We start from the raw sequence: 13,118 nt of genomic DNA, 5'->3' as shown, positions 1-13,118 counted from the left end.
CAGAACTAAAGAAAATACCATAGTCTGCCTAGACAAGGGTGATCTTTGTTTTACAAAAATGTCATTAATTTTGAAAATCTATTTAGTCCTTTCATCCTGGTTCTGCCAATTGCAGGCCTTTGTTGCTTTCTTTGTTGTTAAGCAGTGATCCATTGCACATTGGCAGTCTACTACATCTATGGATTTAGACTTTAGTCTTCTTATAGTGGCTTGTGAAAGAATTCAACCCCTTGGCTTTTTACCTATTTTGTTACATTACAACCTTTGTTTAAATATTTTTGTAATCTGATGTGTATGTGATGTATCAGTACTAAATAGTTGAAGTTGGTGAAGTGAGAAAAATATAGGCATAAATCAAAATTATGGGATCAAATAACTAAAAATTGGCATGTGCATGTGTATTCACGCCTTTTGCTATGAAGCCCTGTATTGGTAGCAGTAGTAGTTTTTGTCATACAAAAATGGCTAGTGTTCATCAGCTGAGCCAAGTAAATTCACAGATTCTGTTTGGTTTTCCATAAAGCCCCAATTTCCATGGTTGGTCTGAAAATCTCTTGGGTAGTGATGGAAGTTGAAAGGAGCATTCACACGGTGGCTGCAACAATGGAACATTTCAAGATTTTGATCTAAAGGAAATAAATACACATATATATATATATATATATATATATATATATATAATTCTCTGAGATCACACCTGTCTATTGGGATATGTTCCCGCTTCTTTTGCCTGGGTTTCATAACTATCAGCACATTATTTGCTCCACGACCAATTACTTTAGCAGGTACTGGAGGACCTTTGTCCCTTAGTTGTTCCACCCAGATTTTTGCACCATCATTGATAGGATGTGAGGATCCAAACCCTTTAGCAAACCTAACCAGATGGGCACCCCTCTGGTCTGTGCCCATTGGTAAGTAGCTTTTTCTCCCAGGTGTCCATATTTCTGGTGTGCCCACTGAGTCAATCCGAGCAGTCCCTGAGTGGCGTCAGTCTTTGAACTGGATTCAGCGACTGATATTTTGGAATGTTCATCTGCTATGGAGTTGATTAGACTTTCCAGTATACCTGAAGCACAATAAGCATCAACATTAAACACGGTCACTTTAATTTTTTGTACAATTGCCCAAATATCTTGCCACAACTCTTTTCCCCATACTACAGGATTGTTCCATTCAGTAGTAGGCAAAAGCACACCGGTCTCCTCCTAATCCTGTAATTATAGCCTTGCACCCACTGAAATGTTTTAGAATATGGGAAGCAAGATGTGCCACAGTCCGCGCTGCTGAATCCACAAAATCACCTGGGATGCAAGATGTAGTAACAAAGTACTTCTTTATTCCTTCCTACGCGTTTCGGCGCTCTTCCTGGCACCTTCCTCAGGGATATTACACCAGCCATAGGAGCAGGGAATTTATAGCCCCTTCCATTAGCAATTATGGGTGTGTTCTGTTTACATATGATGTCATAATGGTCATCACTGGGGGAGGGGCCAGCATTTTTGGCACAATTTCACACAAATAACATAATAAAACAAGAAAATCCTTCAAAATACTTGCTAAAATGTACATAAAAATCCTACCAGTAAAATGATATAAAGACCTTCATAAAAATTGCAGCGGAAACATTGCCAAAGTATCCAGACTGTCAATGCAAAAACAAAAAAATTTTTTTTAAAAACATTATCTCCCAACTTTCAGGGTAGTAGAACCCATGTGTTTACTGGTTTCATTGTTTTCTCTTGTGACTTATGTTGAGCGCCACCGTTCTGCTGGTATCAGTGCCTTTGGAACATAGGTTCTATGAACTATTTTTTCACAAAACTATCCTGTTAAATATGTGATACTATGGTTTGTTAAAAAATTATTATAAAAAATTGCAATGAACAATTTTCTTTATTTTTGTTTTGTAGGAGGGAATCAAGGAGCGATGCCACTATTGAATAAAATGGATTATTTCTAAAATTAACTGCTTTTCAAAAACTTTTATTTTCATTTTTATTTTTATTATTTATTATCAATAAAGAATTATCTAAAAATTACTATTATATAATCGTATTATTAAAAATGGCCTGAAGAAAGTATCTATTATCTTCCGTATAGTTATGGTCACTATTTTATATATTAATTGTGGTGGTGTCACCCATGAAACGTGTGTCTTTTGGTCTAGCACACCTGGGTTCTAGTCACAGGTCTCCATGCAGGCATAAATGACATTGTCTTTTGTACTATCAGGAAAAATTATAAATTGTTATGAGCTTATGCATATTAAATTAGGGAATTGTGAAATTCTAGATAGGATACCAACTTTGATATATATTTAAACAAAATAAATGTGTCATTAGGTGTATGTGAGACATTAAGTATTTAGATATACCCGTGCGATCAAAAAAGTAGTCAGACAAAAAATAAATAAAATGAAAAAAGATAGAATGAAAAAATAAAGTGAGGTTTGCTTAAGTGTGTGACATAAGGATGCAGGAATTCCTCCTACTATGGTGCGCCTTTCTTACCCACTCAGGATGTGACCAAGAGAGGGGGGGGGTTGGGGGATTATAATTTATATTAGTTCTGAAATTATGTTTAGCCCTCTCGGTTTTAATGTGTCCAGTTTAAACATCCAATATTTTTCACGTTTTTTGAGCAGCTCGAATTTGTTGGGTATATTCACTGCTATATGATCGATCGGGGTTATCTTGATTGCTGTTGCATCTCTGTTATGATACGTGTCATAATGGAATGACACTCCATGTGCTCTATACCCACTCTTTATATTTGAACGATGTTTGTTTAGCCGCTCATGAAGTGGTCTGATAGTTCTGCCAACATACTGCATGCCACATGGACACTCAAGCAGGTAAATTACAAACTCTGTAGAGCAATTCATGTCATGTTTAATGGTAAAGGATTCATTCGTTGATGCGGATTTAAAGCTGCTTGTCTGTTGGATGCTCCAACAACAAAGGCATCTATTTTTTCTACATTTTGATGTCTTTTTCTGCAGTACTTTGGTATAATTCGTGGTTGTCTTCTGTTTGAGCCTACTAGGAGCTATTATCCCTTTAATGTTTGGCGCCCTGCGGAAAGTAATTCCTGGTCTATCAGGTACAATGGATTTTAATATTGGATCACTTAGAAGTAAGTGCCAGTGTGTATGAAGGCATTTTTTGATTGACTTGTGACAATTATTATAAGTCGTTATAAAATTAAATGCTTTGTTCTTCTCTGTCCCTTTTCAGTCTTTCTGTATAAGGAGGGTTTCTTGCGGGATTTCTCCACTGTGCTTTTGTGTGCTGGATATCAATTTTTTTGGGTATCCTTTCTCTAGGAATCTTTTTCTGAGTATTTCAGATTGAGAAGCGTAGTCATCCTTGGAAGTGCAATTCTTCTTAATCCTTCTAAATTGATTGGCCGGTATATTACTCAGCCATTTTGTGTAATGTCCACTCCTGAAGTCAATATATGAATTCCTGTCCGTAGGCTTAAAGTATGTTTTTGTATGTATCCTTGTGCCATCAGAGAAAATTGTTAGGTCCAGGAAATTGATGCTTTCTTCATGTATTGGTCGTTCAAAATTTATCCCCCAGTGGTTATTAATTATGTCACTGAAAAACTCCTCCATGTCACCAACTTCCATGTCCCAGATCAGGAATAAGTCATCAATAAACCTTTTATATAAAACCAAGCCATTCTTGTATTTGTTTCCATATATATGTACTGTATGTCTTCAAAAAGACCCATAAAAAGATTAGCGTACGAGCAAGCTGTTTTCGAACCCATAGCTGTACCATACTTTTGATGGTACATGTCACCATCAAAGGTGAAAAAGTTATTGTTTAATATGAAATTTAGGCCATCCAGAATGAAGTTGATGTTCCTTATATCCAATTGTATGTCTCTTTTTAGATAGTATTCAATACAGAGTAATCCTATTTCATGACCTATATTCGTGTACAATGATGTAACATCCATGGTGACAAATCTATATGATTTTTTCCATGTGATTCTTCCCAAAATCCTGATCATATCCGTAGAATCCTTAATATAGCTTTCTAATTTCACCACGTATTTCTGTAAATTTCTATCAATATAGGTGGCAAGGTTACTTGTCAGGGAATCAATTCCTGAGATTATTGGTCGCCCAGGGGGATTGTCCAAGCTTTTATGAATCTTGGGCAAGTGGTATAGGAATGGAATGGGGGGTTGCCTTTTTATTAGAAACTTCTTTAAGTCCTTATTGATTATCCCCTGTTGGAATGCCATGTTTATTTTTTGATTGTGTATTTTTGTTAATGTGGGGTACGGGTTATTTTTTACTTTCTCATAGTATTTAGTGTCCGACAATAATCTTAATGCTTCTTTTTTATAATCATTGGTGTTTTGTATCACTATGCCGCCCCCCTTATCGGCTGCCCGAATTACTATTTCACTATTCTTACCCAAATTTTTCAGGGCTTCTCTCTCTTTCTTCGTGAGATTATTCTTATCCCCCCTTAAGTTGCCGGCTTTCTTCATTAAGGTGTCCTTTTTAAGATCTTTTAATAGTAAGTCTTGGAACGTCTCTAGTATATGACCCCTACTTTCCAAGGGATAGAAATTGGATTTGTTTTCAGAGTAGGATCAGATGGTGCTTCACTTTTGTTATCTTTCGTGTCATCTGGCTTTAATAAGAAATGCCTTTTGAGAGTCAACCTCCTAATATACTGATGCACATCTATAAAAAGTTTAAAATCATCTGGTTGGTTCGTGGGGCAGAAAAGTAAGCCCTTATTCAGAAGCTCCTTTTCTTCTTCTGTCAATGAATAATCTGATAAATTAATGACATTATTATTAGTTACAGTTATCTGTTTCAATCCCGGAAAGTGATCTTTGCTTTTTTCTTTATTTCCTCTTCCTCTCTTTCCCCTTTTTTCTTTTTCCAAGAGTGGGACTGAAAAATTTCGTTATATTTTGATTTGTTACATTTACAGCAGCTAAAAAAGGAACTATGCCATTATTTTGATTTTTTGAGTTGTTTAATATAACCTTTTGTGTAGGGGTATTGCTACCTGTTTCTATAGGTGTTGGTGTTACTATACTGATTAAATCCTCCTGGTTCTGATCAGTTTCTGTAATAATCATTAAGTCGGGTACAGAGTTTTTATTGTTTTTCAATGGCTTATTATTGTCATGTAATATGATTGGGTCTAGGGGCCTCTCTCTGTTGATTCTATCAATGAGTTCTTTGATTTTGTTAAGATGTTCATCAACATTAACTGTTCCAGTTCCAACAGGTTTTGGATCCTCTGCATTATTATGTACTTGTGCTACAGTAATGACTTGATTGCTGCTAGCTGGCTCGTTATTGGATGCTTCTTTGTTTATATTCCTATCCCCATTGATTAATCTTGTCATGCTGCTAGGTAATTTCTCTATCACGATGAAACCCTCATCATTCAATATTTCATCTGGAAAAAGGCTTGACTCCTCTTTGCTATCTATTTCCTCCTCATCCATTGTCTCAATTTCATTAGTGCTCACAGTCACCGTAGATCTTAGGTTCAGTCCCTGTGTGCTGGATTTTTCAGGGCCGTGCCTAGACACTGTTTTTGTCTCTGTCTGCATTTTGTTCCCGGTAGGTGCTATCTCCGTATTATTCTTCCTAAAATCTATAGTATTTTGACTGTCTTGACTATTACTAGTGTTATTTCTTGTCTCTCTCTCACCATGGGTCTTACCCCTCCTGGAGCTGTTGGAGAAACTCCTTCCTCTATGCTCTTTGTGGTGTGTGGGAGTTCTATTCCTCCTATATGTATTATTCTCCATATCAGGTTTGTACTGGGAATAGTCCTGTCTATCTCTGTTGAGCTTCCTGGACTTCCTAATTACTGTATCATGTTCGATTTGCGTCAAACTAGTGCTGATATTAGAATATATTCTTTTAAATTCAGTACATGCATTAAACCTATTCAAGCTTGCACTGATTATGTTAATTTCTTCTGTTGCAGCATCTGCAAGTTTTGACCTTTTATCACATAAAATACTCAACAGCGTGTTCATACATTTTCTCAAAACAAAGTTCCAATTTGTAGTAAAGTCATTATCATCAGGAAATGGAGAATTCAATACCAATCTTAGCCCCCTGGGGCAGATGTTCTCCTCTATGTAAACAGCCAAAAACCGTGCATCAATGCCATACTGCACCTCCTTTTTGAGGGCATCCTCCAAAGCATGCAAAAGTTCCTTCATAGTCTTAAGTTCCTCATCGCTAAAGTTCTCACCACCAGTCACATTATCCTCAGAAGATGTTCGACCAGTACCTATGGTGCGTTGTATCAACTTCTCTCTGGAAGCAAATCTTCCACGCAAATAGTCCATCTTACCACGCAAAATTTATGCAGCACTCTGTTCCAAAACGGGATGCTAAGCCCCAACCACCGTCACTCTCCCACAGAAACGATGATTCACTGTATCACTACAAAAAGGGTGGGAGAACAAGAGGCGCAATAGTGCCCTATCACTAGTGACACTACGATGTGAGTGGTGTAATGCAGTTCCACTCACCTATTCCAGTTGTGTGACCCACAACTGGCTTGAAGACATAACACAGTATCAGCTGCTGCAGGACCTCCACGGACCACTCCAAAGTGGAAAAACTGCCAGAGAATATGGGAAGCAAGATGTGCCACAGTCCGCGCTGCTGAATCCACAAAATCACCTGGGATGCAAGATGTAGTAACAAAGTACTTCTTTATTCCTTCCTACGCGTTTCGGCGCCCTTCCTGGCACCTTCCTCAGGGATATTACACCAGCCATAGGAGCAGGGAATTTATAGCCCCTTCCATTAGCAATTATGGGTGTGTTCTGTTTACATATGATGTCATAATAGTCATCACTGGGGGAGGGGCCAGCATTTTTGGCACAATTTCACACAAATAACATAATAAAACAAGAAAATCCTTCAAAATACTTGCTAAAATGTACATAAAAATCCTACCAGTAAAATGATATAAAGACCTTCATAAAAATTGCAGCGGAAACATTGCCAAAGTATCCAGACTGTCAATGCAAAAACAAAAAAATTGTGGGTGATCACAGGGCCAGGGGGTGATCACTGGGGCGGGAGGTGACCACTGGGGTGGGGGGTGATCACTGGGGGCAGGAGGAGGCTGTCAGGCATGGGGGGGGGAGGAGGGGGCTGAGGAGATGCAGGAGCTGGCAGCAGCAGGGGGTGATCACTGAGGCAGGAGGGGTGATCATTGGGGTGGGGGAGCAGGGGGGTGATCACTAGCAGAAGCAGGGGGCCTTACGCCAGCCAGCTGGCAGAAGCAAGGCACCGGCCGGTGGGTGATCACAGGGCCAGGGGGGTGATCACTGAGGCGGCGAGTAAACACCAGGGTGGGGGGGTGATCTCTGGGGCAGGGGGAATGAATATCAGGGTGGGGGTGATCACCAGGGGCAGGAGGGGGCTGGCAAAAGGGGGCTGAGGAAATGCAGGAGCTGGCAGCAGGGGGGTAATCACTGGGGCAGGGAGTGGTCACAGGGGCAGGGGGGTGATCATCAGGGCAGGGGGGTGATCACCGGCAGCAGGGGGTGATCATTGGCAGCAGCAGGGGGCCTTACACCAGCCAACTGGTAGAAGCAAGGCACCGGCTGGTGGGTGATCACAGGACCGGGGGGTGATCACTGGGGCAGGGGGTGAACACCGGGGCAGGGGGATGAACACTGGGGCAGGGGGGTGATCACGTGTGAGAGGGCTGAGAAGATGCAGGAGCCGACAGGGGGGTGATCACTAGGGCAGGGGGGCAATCACCAGGGCAGGGGGTGATCACCAGGGCGTGGGTGAGGGTAAGTGGAGGGAGTGGAGGGCAGCAGAGGGGAGCGAATACTGCCAATCACCGGCAGCAAATCGCGGTCAGTCGGTAGCGGTAGGCAGGGACCTCGCTCTTCAGCTTCCAAGGACGGGATGAGGCTGAAGAACGAGGGCAGCCATAGTTAACACCGCCCCTCCACATCTGAGGTATAGCGTCACATGGACGCTAGCTCCAATCAGATCTTGGGGGAGGTGACACAGAGGTCACCAGAGCGATTGTAGCCATGGGGGGGCAAAGCCACCTCCCCTGGGGTCAACTGCAGTGTCTCACGTACCTGCAGGTTAGGTGACGTTTTATTGACCCCGGTCACTCGACCCACAGGAACACGATACCGCTATGACGCCTATGTGGTGTCACAGGTTGGGAAGGCATAAGTTTTCATGACGCCTACGTGGCGTCACAGGCAGGGAAGGGGTTAAGGCCATAAACATATATTTCCGGGTAATACGGGATCTAGGTTTGTAATGACTTTTGACATCGTCATGCTGCTCTTCAGAGGGAAAATTACCCTTTTGTTTGGGACCCCAATCTCTCAGATCCCATAACTGTCGAATTGCCTCCAATGTATTGGCAATTGTGTTCCCAGTCTGATTTACCATTAGCGTCATCATGATATGTTTATAAGCTGGAGGGGCATTTCTAATGATACGATTTCTAACAGCTACACTTACAACAACTTGCAAATGATCATCTAACGTGTTTGCTGAAATAGCATTTTTCATGACCTCCTCCTTCAACCTCTGAGCACAATCTTTCAACGTAAACCATGGTTTTTCATTGGGCGGCCAGTCTGCCTCAGATGGGTATTTATGCCGCAATGCCATAACCATAATGTCAAGCATACTGCACACAAGTGGTTGCTGGATTATCAATATACAGAATGCCTCCTTCACTATAGGCTCATGACCGAGTTGGACAAATTTTGGGCCATCTACAGCGTTCACCTGTACTCCATGAGCCCCCATCTCCCATAATCTGACTGCTCAAGCTACCAGGGGTTCATTTGGCTTTTGAGAAAAACGATCATGAAGGTGATTAAGCTCCTTCTGACTGTAATCTTCTATCACATTCTCAATCTGTTTACCTGTCACTGTCTCTACAATCTGTCTCTGATATATACAGTTGTGGCCAAAAGTATTGACACCCCAGCAATTCTGTCAGATAATACTCAGTTTCTTCCTGAAAATGATTGTAAACACAAATTCTTTGGTATTATTATCTTCATTTAATTTGTCTTAAATGAAAAAACACAAAAAGAATTGTCCTAAAGCCAAATTGGATATAATTCCACACCAAACATAAAAAAGAGGGTGGACAAGTATTGGCACTGTTCGAAAAATCATGTGATGCTTCTCTAATTTGTGTAATTAACAGCACCTGTAACTTACCTGTGGCACCTAACAGGTGTTGGCAATAACTAAATCACACTTGCAGCCAGTTGATATGGATTATTAAAGTTGACTCAACCTCTGTCCTGTGTCCTTGTGTGTACCACATTGAGCATGGAGAAAAGAAAGAAGACCAAAGAACTGTCTGAGGACTTGAGAAACCAAATTGTGAGGAAGCATGAGCAATCTCAAGGCTCCAAGTCCATCTCCAAAGACCTAAATGTTCCTCTGTCTACCGTGTCATCAAGAAGTTTAAAGCCCATGGCACTGTGGCTAGCCTCCCTATATGTGGACGGAAAAGAAAAATTGACAAGAGATTTCAACGCAAGATTGTGCGGATGTTGGATAAAGAACCTCGACTAACATCCAAACAAGTTCAAGCTGCCCTGCAGTCCGAGGGTACAACAGTGTCAACCCGTACTATCCGTCGGCGTCTGAATGAAAAGGGACTGTATGGTAGGAGACCCAGGAAGACCCCACTGCTTACCCCGAGACATAAAAAAGCTAGGCTGGAGTTTGCCAAAACTTACCTGAAAAAGCCTAAAACGTTTTGGAAGAATGTTCTCTGGTCAGATGAGACAAAAGTAGAGCTTTTTGGGCAAAGGCATCAACATAGAGTTTACAAGAGAAAAAAAGAGGCATTCAAAGAAAAGAACACGGTCCCTACCGTCAAACATGGCGGAGGTTCCCTGATGTTTTGGGGTTGCTTTGCTGCCTCTGGCACTGAACTGCTTGACTGTGTGCATGGCATTATGAAGTCTGAAGACTACCAACATATTTTGCAGCATAATGTAGGGCCCAGTGTGAGAAAACTGGGTCTCCCTCAGAGGTCATGGGTCTTCCAGCAGGACAATGACCCAAAACACACTTCAAAAAGCACTAGAAAATGGTTTGAGAGAAAGCACTGGAGACTTCTAAGGTGGCCAGCAATGAGTCCAGACCTGAATCCCATAGAACACCTGTGGAGAGATCTAAAAATGGCAGTTTGGAGAAGGCACCCTTCAAATATCAGGGACCTGGAGCAGTTTGCCAAAGAAGAATGGTCTAAAATTCCAGCAGAGCATTGTAAGAAACTCATTGATGGTTACCGGAAGCGGTTGGTCGCAGTTATTTTGGCTAAAGGTTGTGCAACCAAGTATTAGGCTGAGGGTGCCAATACTTTTGTCTGGCCCATTTTTGGAGTTTTGTGTGAAATGATCAATGTTTTGTTTTTTTGCTTCATTCTCTTTTGTGTTTTTTCATTTAAGACAAATTAAATGAAGATAATAATACCAAAGAATTTGTGTTTGCAATCATTTTCAGGAAGAAACTGAGTATTATCTGACAGAATTGCAGGGGTGTCAATACTTTTGGCCACAACTGTAGGATGAACTTTCACTGGGTAATAGGATTCATTCTGGGTCTCACACAACTGTTCTTCCAATTCCTGTACTTTTGTTAACATACGTATTCTTTCCTCATGGTTTCTATATGCAGACAACAATATCCATCCGCGCTTACCAACAGCACCCAACCCTTTCTCCACTTTCACTTTCTGTAAGGGTGTGTGCACATGTTGCGGATTTTGCTGCGGATTCACAAAAATTTGGTCCTGCGGACCATATAAGTCAATGCAAATTGAAAACCGCAGTGCCCACGGTGCGGAATTTTCCGCTCGGATTTGTTGCGGTTTTAAATCCGCAGCATGTCACTTCTTTGTGCGGATTCTGCAGCAGTTTGGCACCTGCTCCATGACAGATGTCAAACCGCAGGGGAAAACTGCAGGCAAATCCGCAGAAAATCCGCAGATAAACCGCAGGTCATTGGACCTGCGGATTTACCTGCGGATTTAGGCAAATCCGCGCGGAGAATTCCGCAGCAGAATCCACAACGTGCGCACACACCCTAAGCATGTATCCACATGAGCAGGTTCAGCATCCTTCAAACATTTGTCTCATGCTTCACCCAAACTAGCACTGTGCGATCACTTGGTTGCCAAAATATGATATGGAGCCTGTTCCCAGCCTGGAATCTCAATAGACTCACTCAGAGCCACCTATTTCTTAAAGAGAGGCATGTTTTACGCAATATCACACTATCACACAGAGTCCTGTTAAAGAAAAAAAAAACTTCTGAGCCTTCTGTGTATCCTACCGACTACGCCAAATTATGTTTTGCCAAGTTTTTAGCACTGAGGTTCGGATATGGCTTTAAAGAAGGCTACTACTTGCGATATAATGCAATTTTATTGCAAAACACAAAATTAATGGAGTAGTATTTTTGATTGCGTACACTTTTGTATATTTTAACATACAAAGGTTAAGTATATATAAAGATTAAATATACATAATGATTAAGTACATGTATAAAGATTAACTACATATACTAACATCAGCACCAAGGAGCTTTTAAGCATCATCTGTCTGGAATATCAGAGAAGCAACACCAAGACAGAGAACACCCGGGAAATTCACAACACTGCACGGGCGTCCCCACTTATGCAGGTATCACAACACTGTACACGTGTACAGGTACCCAAGTTTCTGCTTCTCTCTTAGTCGTGTTTCTCTGGCCTTATATAGTGATTTACACTATGCTATGTAGTAACTCTGGTTTCACCTTCCCAGTCCAGTAGCCAGCTTTCAAGATCAGATGAATCAGAGATACCAGGCAAACATCAAATGATTGGCCATAAACCCTGAGTATAAAAGCCCACACGCATTAGATAAAACTACCACAGACAGAGGTTAAATAAAACTTCATGTTTTACATAAACATCAAACAGAGAAACATAGAACTGTTTGTGAGGTAAAGGCTTTTAGACAATCAGTAAACAATTCTCAAGATTGTGCCCCTATGAGCATTGTCTGTCTGTAAATGTATGACCAGCAATGCTGATCTATCTTGGTCTGAATGGATTCAATATGGACTCAAAATATCCATTTTTATATTCACACTACAAGCCCCTAAAAATTTCTGGGGCAAACAATTACCTTCATGTGTCACATGCTTAGTGAAAGGAAGTCCATCTGTATACAATCTAAGTATCACATGGTCTGTCAGTATATACACACCTTTTCTGAAAGGCCACAGAGGCTGCAACATCATTAAGCAAGAGACACAACAAAAATAGTAAGGCTCATTTTCAGTTTGCCAAAAGACATATGGAAGACTCTCCAAATGTAATAACTACTTTAGGGAGGAACTACAGCCTGCAGCACCCTTACACCAAAGGAGAGGTCTGTGGAAGCACCCAGGTCTAGCCTATAATGACTATAAAAGGTGCTCAGAGAGGACCATGTAGCCGCCTTACATATCTGGTCAATGGAGACTTCCGATCTTTCGGCCCACGAGGTCGCCATGACTCTGGTGGAATGCGCCCTCAGCTTCCCAGGTGCCAACCTGCCTTTTGAGGTGTATGCTATTGAAATAGCCTCTCTAATCCACCTGGCTAGCGTATTTTTTGATGCTCTAAGACCTTTCCTAGGGCCTTGATGGGAGACAAACAGGGCATTCTCATTCTTCCAGGGATCAGTAACTGCCAGATATTCTATGAGACATCTCCTAACATCCAGGGTGTGTAGATCTTTTCCTTCTCGTTAGCTGGATTGTGGAGGAAGGATGGAAGGACTATTTCCTGTGTCCTATGAAAGCTAGAAACTACCTTAGGTAAGTGCGCTGGATCAGGCCTAAGTATTACCCTATCATCTCTGAGCTGTATATAAGGAGGACGCCTAGATAATGCTTGGATGTCGCTTACTCTACGAGCTGACGTCAGAGCTACCAGGAAGGCTACTTTGAGGGACAGGTTTTTTATGGAAGCTGATGAGATAGGTTAAAATGGAGCTTCCGTCATAGCCGTGAGGACTAGGTTCAAGTCCCATGGCATGAATCTATCCTT

Source organism: Dendrobates tinctorius, unplaced genomic scaffold, assembly GCF_039654945.1.
Source record: "Dendrobates tinctorius isolate UK_male_01 unplaced genomic scaffold, ASM3965494v1 ptg000090l, whole genome shotgun sequence".
Classification (NCBI taxonomy): Eukaryota; Metazoa; Chordata; class Amphibia; order Anura; family Dendrobatidae; genus Dendrobates; species Dendrobates tinctorius.
The sequence above is the reverse complement of the archived record's forward strand: the minus strand, read 5'-3'. Positions refer to the sequence as shown.